Here is a 9,152-nt window from a genome sequence, read left to right on the forward strand (position 1 = left end):
ACTCCACCTGATATGACAAGCACTCACGATCATTACTCCAAAAGGAATCATATTATCAGTCATACGGTGTCGAGAAGGGCAGGAAGCTTACAGTCAATACTCAAAGTGTGATTTGAATGTCAACAACATTGGCATAATCAGGGAGCTTCTCAGAAATGCAGAATCTCAGGCCCTATCCCAGACCTCCTGAACCAAGATCTACATTTTAACAAGTTCTTCACATAATTTTGCTACCCATTGAAGTTTGAGAAGCACTGAAGAAGACTACATGAATTTTGGGGTCTGACAATTTTCAATTTGTTTTCCAGTTCTGTGACTTAATGGCTGGGAGATCAGGAGAAAGTTACTTAGCCTCCCCCGAATCTCAATTTCCCCATCTGTAAAATAAGGATGTTGATACTTACTGAAAAAGGTTGTTACAGACATTTCTAAGAAAAGCACTTGGCGAGGAAGAGGGTTGGGGAGGCACCTGACTGGCTCAGTGGAGCATGTGACTCTTGATCTTGGGGGTCATGAGGTCAAGCCCAATTTTAGGGTGTAGGGATTATTTAATTAAAAGTTTTTTTAAAAAAGAGGGGTGCCTGGGTGGCTCAGTGGGTTAAAGTCTCTGCCTTTAGCTCAGGTCATGGTCCCAGGGTCCTGGGATCAAGCCCCACATTGGGAATCTCTGCTCAGCAGGGAGACTGCTTCCTCCTCTCTCTCTGCCTGCCTCTCTGTCTGCTTGTGACCTCTGTCTGTCAAATAATAAAATCTTTTAAAAAAAATATTTTTAAAGAAAGTATTGTGTGTATGTGCATGAGAGAGAAAATTAAATAAGCTATTTGTATAAACTATCAGGTTGAATCATCAAATACCGACAATTTCATATGGTTCAACCTTACCTGGCAGAGTGAGCACTTAATAAAGGCAACAGACACCTGTATTAGTTTCTGAGGGCTGCTAAAACAAACTACTGCAAACTCAGTGGCTTAAAACAATAGCAATTCATCCTCACAGTTCTGGAGGCCAAAAGTCTGAAATCAGGTATTGGCAGCATCGGTTCTGAGGGAGAATCTGTTCCATATTCCTGCGCTATCTTCTGATGCTTGCTGACAATCCCTGATATTCCTTGGCTTGTAGCTGTGTCACTCCAACCTCTGCCTCCATCTACACGTTGCTTTTTCTCTGTGTCTCTCTGTGCTGTCCCTTCTTACCAGGACGCCTGTCATTGGATTCAGTGCCTATTAAATATCAAGTATGACCAGAGATCAGAGTTATTTTTTTGACTGTCATGTTTCTTGTATTCAAAGTTTTGCCCAGGTCTAGCAATCTCCTTCTTCAAAAACGTTTCTCAGCTTTTAATTAACATGTTTTAAAGTTAGGTAAAAATTGGGCACCTGGGTGGCTCAGTCTGCTAAGGGTCTGCCTTTGTCTCAGATCATGATCCTAGGGTCCTGAGATCAAGTCCCTTGTCAAGGTCCCTGTTTTGCTCTTCACCCTCCTTGTGCTCACTCTCGCTTGCTCTCTATCTAAAACAAACAAACAAACAAATAAAGTTAGGCAAAAATAGAGTGGGACCTCACAGAGCTGTGCCTGCAAAAGACTCCATTTTGGGGTGAAAACAACTCCCAGGGCACAGGGCTTGGTAAGCTTATAACAACTTTGTTAGCAAAAGGGATCCTTTCTCTGGGCTGGTGCCGCACTGCTTCTGTACTCAACTCACTTTCTCAGCAGAGTACTTCGGTGCAGAGAGTCATCCCTACAGCGCATGCAGTATCTCTGAGTTCTAAATGTGATGAACTGGAGAATAACATTTATGCAAAAACATAGAAAGTTGGTGAAAAATGCATCAAAATGGTAACAGTGGATGTCTTTGCACAGATCAAATTAGCTCGGCCCTCCTACCACATTTCCTAGAATGCACATATATTAACGTATAACAGGAAAAAAACAAAACAAAAATAAATGGGACAGTTGGGTGGCTCAGTCATTTGAGTGTCCAACTCTTGGTTTCGACTCAGGTAATGATCTCAGGGTCGTGAGATCGGGTGAGGCAGGTTCCATGCTCAGCACGGAATCTGCTTGAGATTCGCTTTCCATCACCCTCTGCCCCTTTCCCCACCATGTGTTCTCACTTATACATGCCCTCCCAAAATAAAAATAAATAAATAAAATCTTAAAAAAAGAAAAAGAGGGGCACCTGGGTAGCTCAGTGAGTTAAAGCCTCTGCCTTCGGCTTGGGTCATAATCCCAGGGTCCTGGGATCGAGCCCCGCATCAGGCTCTCTGCTCAGCAGGAAGCCTGCTTCCTCCTCTCTCTCTCTCTCTCTCTCTCTCTCTCTCTCTCGCTGCCTGCCTCTCTGCCTGCTTCTGATCTCTGTCTGTCAAATAAATAAATACAATCTTTAAGAAAAAGAAAAAACCGAGAATGGATAAATTATCTATCAAATGGAGTTATCAATTGGCTGACTGAAAATATTTCAGCTAAAACCATACACGTCATTTAAAAAAAAAAATTAGAAGAAGGGGCCCGTGGGTGGTGCATTCATTTGAGCCCATGACTCTTGGTTTCAGCTCAGTTCATGATCTCAGGGTCGTGAGACTAAACCCCAAGGTGGACTCAGCACTCAGCACGAAGTCGGCTTGAGAGTCTCTCTCTCCCTCTCCCCCTGCCCCTCCCACTCGTGCTCTCTTTCTCTCTCTCTAAAATTAATAAATAAATCTTTGAAAAAGTTCGAGGAAAATATAGGTAAAGAGTTTCATTAGTATCTGGATTTTCTCAGTATTAAAGTGGTTAGACTGTTTCAGTTATCTATTGCTCTTTTACAAACTACTCCAAAATGTAGGGCCTTCAAATAATCAGAACCATTTATTATCTTTGATGAGTCTCTGACTCAATGGGGATCAGCTGGGTAGCTCCATTGTTTCAAGTAGTGTTGACTAGGGGTGCAGGGATCTGGAGGCTCCACAGTGCCAGGACACTCGTGACGTCTCTTTTATGTGGCTTGCAGTTGGTGACGGCTGTTGGCTAGGGGGTCAGCTGGACGTGTCAGCTGCTGTGCCTCTGCTCCCCTCTATGGGGTTTCTCTTGGGGTCTAGGCTTCCCACAACATAGCAGCTGGGTTCCAAAGAACCAATGAAAGTGAGAATTGCAGATCTCTGAAGACCCAACTTTGAAAGTTATACAATATCAGTCCCTAGATTCTATATGCCAGATGTCAAAATAAGTCAAGACCAGCCTAGCTAGATTCAAGGCAGAGGAAAAAAAGAAAAGAGCAATTCTCAGTGGGAGGAGGGGCATCCCTAATCTATCACTAGCAGAAATAAGAAAGGACAAGACCAATTACTACAATGGTAAGAAAAAACTTCGAACGTCAACTGGTTCATAAAATATAAAAAGACAAAATCAAGAAAAAAATCTGTAGTAAATACAATTAGCAAGAGTTTTCTTTAAAACCCTCACATGCAGAGCACCTGAGTGGCTCAGCCAATAAGCATCTGCCTTTGGCTCAGGTCATGATCCTGGAGTCCCAGGACTCCAGGCCCACATTGGGCTCCCTGCTCAGCAAGGAGTCTGCCTCTCCCTCTGACCCTCTCCCTTCTCATGCTCTCTCTCAAATAAATAAATAAAATCTGAAAAAAAAATTAAATTAATAAAACCTTCAAATGTAGAGATTTGAGTCACACTCTTTAGTCCATAGCACATTATTTTTTCCCATCTATTCATTGCCTCTCTCTTGTATTTTACTTATTTTCTTCTTGCCCTTCTTTTGAATTTCCACTTCTGTTTCTCTCCTGAGCCCAGGCCACCCCCAGGACTACTGCACTGCATAATTCCAGGAATTGTGCTGTGTGCAGCAGCCTTGGTACCCATTCCTAATATAAAACATCTATAACTGAAAATACATGTCCAACTTCTTAAATATGTAGTATTGTTTTTCTCTTTTAAATGTACATATACGGTGGAGTACTTTTCTTTTTTTTTTTTGCAAATATTTTCTCCTGCCCATTGTTTGATCTTAGTTTCAATTGTTCTTTCTTCTTTTTTTTTTTTTTAAGTTTATGTATTTATTTGACAGAGAGAAATCACAAGTAGATGGAGAGGCAGGCAGAGAGAGAGAGAGAGAGAGGGAAGCAGGCTCCCTGCTGAGCAGAGAGTCCCGATGTGGGACTCGATCCCAGGACCCTGAGATCATGACCTGAGCCGAAGGCAGCGGCTTAACCCACTGAGCCACCCAGGCGCCCCTCTTTCTTCTTTTTTTATATGATTATTGTTCACACACAATGTTACATCAGTTTCAGGTGTACAGCATAGTGATTGGACAAGTTTATATATTACCCTATGCTCAGCCTATATATTACCCTAAGGGTAGCTGTCATCTGTCACCCGTAAAGCTGTTACAATACTATTGGCTGTGTTCCCTCCGCTGAGCCTTTTATCCCTGTGACTTATTTGTTCCATAACTGAAAGGCTGTACCTCCCACCGCCCTTCACCCTATTTGCCCAGCCCCCTACCCACCTCCTATCTGGCAAATATCCATTTGTTCACTGTATTTATAGGTCTGGGGTTTTTTTGTTTTTGTTTGTTTATTCATTTGTTTTGCTTTTGAGATTGCACATTCAAGTGAAATCATATGGTATTTGTCTTTCTCCATCTGACTTATTTTACTTAGCAGTATATTTTCTAGGTCCATCCATGTTGTCCCAAATGGCAAGAACTCATCTTTCTTAAGGCCAAGTAATGTTTCATATCCCCAGGACACTTGGCTGGCTCAGTTGTAAAGAGCAGGTGACTCTTGATCCTGGAGTGGTGCGTTCGAGCCCCATGTTGGGTGTGGAGATTACTTTTAAAAAAGGTATATATCTAGGCTCCATAGCTCAGGGGTTAGAGCACTGGTCTTATAAAAAGGGTATATATCTATATTTATACATTTTTAAAATATATGTATCACAAATATATATTTATATCAATATAAATATATATAAACCACAAATGTATATATTTTAAATATATACATAATATGTATATTTTATATATATATATCACATCTTCTTTATTCATTTTTCTGTTGATGGTTATTTGGTTTGGTTCCATATCTCAGCTATTATAAATAATGCTGTAATAAACAAAGTACTGCATATAACTTTCTGAATTGGTATTTTTGTTTTCTTTGGATAAATATCCAGTAGTGGAATTACTGGATCATATGGTAATTCTATTTTTAATTTTTTGAGGAACTTCAATACTGTTTTCCACAGCAGCTTCACCGATTTACATTTGGTAGTGGAATTTAAATCTCAAGCCTTTTCCTAATTTTTTCTCTCAACACTGCGTTTCTGGAACTTATTCATGTTGTTTCCTTACATGTACTTGTCTGTTTCTCCTGGCTGCATGTTTCATTTTATTTATTATTCCCCTAGCAATGGACACCTCGTTTGGCTGCAATCTCCTGCTACCACACGAGTCTGAGATGTAAATCTTTTACATACTTACTCTGGATTTGGCAAACTGCATTTTTCCAGAATTCCCTTGCCAGCCCACTTCTAGTTTATGTTCTTCCAATAGAAGGTATTGGCAGGAGATCACAAGGTGTGGGGAGGGGAAAGGGGATTCTCCTCCTGCCTGTGGCTCCACTGGCGTTCTTCCTCAGCAGCAGGCATTCAGGGCCCCAACCCAGAACTTCCTGCACAGCTGCACCACACCTCTTGGGAGCAGAAGATGGCCACGCTGAGCACCAGCTGTGTACCTTTCAGTGGGCTTTCAGTCAGCCTTATGATACCTTCCTCTCAGACAAAGCACCATTCCCACAGGTCCCCTCCTCAAAGCCCGGTACTGTGGTCATACTACCTCTTGTTTATTGAGCCCCCATTTCTAGAGGCAGTAACTGTAACCCAGTTGCTAATCTCTGAGACATGCCCCAAGGTTTCCCCTGACTTCTTTTATTCTTCCAACCCCTGTTTAATCAGCCCCCTGTATTAAACAACCCCCCTAAAATACTAGCATGATTTTTATTTTCTTGTCTGGATTCTGATGGATTCATCTCCTACATTCTAGTGCAATCATTTTAGGGAGAGAGAAGAATTATACCCAGGAGTAGGATCGCTAGTTTATAGGAAGTAAGCATATATACTTGTTCAAAATATTGCTAAAGACTACCCAGTATGTCTATCACATTTAAACCCCTTCATCAGTGAAAGAGAGGCTCCAGCACCTCATATCTCCATCAATATTTTATATTATCCACTTTCTTAATTTTTGACATTTGAGCATAAAGTAGTATTTCATGGTCTTGTTAAATTTTTTGTCATAGCTTTAATTTGTTTTTTTTCCTGATTTTTAGAGAGTTTTAGTTTCTCTTCGTAACACTATTTCTCATTCAGTGTTCACGTTCTTGCCTGTGTATCTTCTTTGCAAATTTTTTGTGTGCCCTATCCTCTTACTGCTAATTTATGGAAGTTTGCTATAGACTCTAAGTATCAAACCCTTGTCATTTTTATAATTCACAAATATTTTCTCCTAGTCTACTATCTGTCCATTATCTTTGTTATGTGTATGTGTTTGAGCAGAAATCCTAATTTTACATGTCAAATCCAAATGACCTTTTGCTGCATAATTTTTGCTTTTTTTTTTTAAAGGGTACAGTTTTGTTTTGTTTTGTTTTTAAGATTTTACTTATTTATTTGACAGAGATCACAAGTGGCAGAGAGGCAGGCAGAGAGAGAGGAGGAAATAGGCTCCCTGCTGAGCAGAGAGCCCAATGCGGGGCTCGATCCCAGGACCCTGGGATCATGACCTGAGCCGAAGGCAGAGGCTATAATCCACTGAGCCACCCAGATGCCCCAATTTTTGCTTTTTACAATCAGATTAATTTAGATCTAATTTTAATGTCCTTTAATAGAGTTCAAACTTTTTTGTGGAAAGATCTTATGCATTCTTTGTCAGGCTTCTTACTAGTTTCTTCGTAGTTTCTGTTGCTATTCTGGATGTTTTGTTTTACTTTCTATTTTCTAATTTCTAATTGCTGAAAAGTAGGAACATATTTAATATTTGTCAGTTTGATCTTCGCTCTTCCCACTATTGCTATAAAACTAGTCACTCAACACTCAGGGGCATAAGACAACCACTTTATTCTGTTCATGGATTGTGTAGGTCAAGAACTCTGACAGTGAAGAGCGGAGTGGTTTATCTCTGCCTCATGATGACTGGAGGCTCAGCGGAAGAGATTCAGTGCTGTGAGTGACTCGCCAGCTGAGGGCTGGAACAATCTGAAAGTGCCTTCGTTCACCAAATAGTTGAGACCAGTTGCTGACTGGGACCGCAGCTGATCTTTTGGTCAGAACACCAATATGTGGCCATTCTACTTAGCCTCTCCTCATGGGCTGATTTGGGTTTCCTCACAGCATGATGACTGAGATCCTGAGAGACCAAAGCAGAAGTGGGTAGGCATCTTATGACCAAGCCTTGGCTATCACAGCTTCATTTCTACCATACCCTGTAAATCAACACAGTCACCAACGCCCTACCAAGTAGAGGAGTAAGGGACATAGAGCCCACCATTTGATGGAAGAACTATCAAAAATTTTTCAGGTATGTTCCAAATCACCAAGTCTGCCCTCTGATCTCAATACTATTATTTATAATTATTTACATTTCTTCCGCATACACAATATACTCATACTCTCCCAAGAACTCCCCCAATTTTCATCGTGTTATGAATCAGGCTCAAAATCTCATCCAAATCAATTCCAAGTGCACCTAAATTCCTCATGTATGGTTTCTTGAATGCAGCTCCTTGAACACCATCCTTATTAACATGAATATTAGCCACACTTCTTTGACTTGAGCCACTATCTCAGGATGCGGGATTTGATACCCTTAAAAAGACCCTAGTGATAAGACAAACTCTCTGCTTGGGTGGTGTCTAGTAGCCTGGAGGAGGTAGTTGCATGCCCCGAGGGAAGCTGAATGCCTGAGCTACTATGAGAAATAACCTAGGAAGTAATAAAAAGGCTGAGAGAAATGGATGGACTAAAATGGGTATATTATTTGAGGCCCAAAGAACCACCAGAGCTTTATGTCCCACTGAAAGGCTCAAAGATCACACCATTCAATAAGGCAATTAGGAAGGTGCCAATGAGGAAAAAAAAAAAAAAAAGCAGTGCTACTAGATGTTCAGTGGTGACTCTCTTCTGCAGGCCAGGACCAGTGATGTGGGAAGTTGTTACGGAGCTGAATTCTTTAATAGTAATAGAGGCCATGCAGTGGTACTTAATCACTAAAACCCACGTGAAAGAGGAAGCCAAGGGCCCTTGACCCACAGAGAGTTGTTGAAATGGTTAATTGAACATGGTGTCCTCAGGAGCAAAACAGACAGGCAGCCAATAAGACTGCTGCTTAACATCACTAGTAAGAAGAAAGCACGAATGGAGAAGCAGAAAGTTGGAGCTGGCTATCCAGATAAATATTCATGATCCCTTGCTCTGTTCCATATCTGAGCCAATTTTCAGATCAGGACCCACTGACTAAAGAAGTGCCTAGGCCCCAGGAAGAAAGATCTTGTAAACCTATAGGGCTCTACCAAGCATAGCCTGTCAGATTCCTTCAGTCCTTCCCCAAGCTACCTGCAGCCATGAATTTGAGGGGCTATCGACCGCAGAAATAGAAATATCTGCACTTTATGAGGTCTGTGGGTCACGAAGTCCTAGTTGACATTCTCAGAGACCTGAAACATCACCATGGCCTACCTGTTAGTGTAGGGGAAGATGGGAGTAGTTAATAAATGGAGTCCTGGCCAAAGTCCAATTTATTTTTCCTATTCCTGAATGCATTATTGGGGTTGACATACCCAGCAGTTAAAACCCTGGGGACCATCAGGTCCCTGGCCTGTGAGTAGAACTACCATTGTGGGGAAGGCTTCTGAAATGCCCCCACACACCTCCCTCTAGCAAAAAGAAAACATCAAAGCTAATATTGCATGAAGACGGGTGGGTGCTAAGGATTAATGCTACCATTAAAGACCTAGAGGATTCAAGGATGGTGATTCTTACCATATCTCAATTTAATTGGCCATTCTGACCCCTGCAGAAACTGGATAGATCCTGTGGTCAGGGACATTCTGTGATGTTCTGCCAATAATTAAATTGTTCTATCTAATATCTCCTACTGTAAAATA

Source organism: Mustela nivalis (assembly GCF_964662115.1).
Source record: "Mustela nivalis genome assembly, chromosome: 4".
Classification (NCBI taxonomy): Eukaryota; Metazoa; Chordata; class Mammalia; order Carnivora; family Mustelidae; genus Mustela; species Mustela nivalis.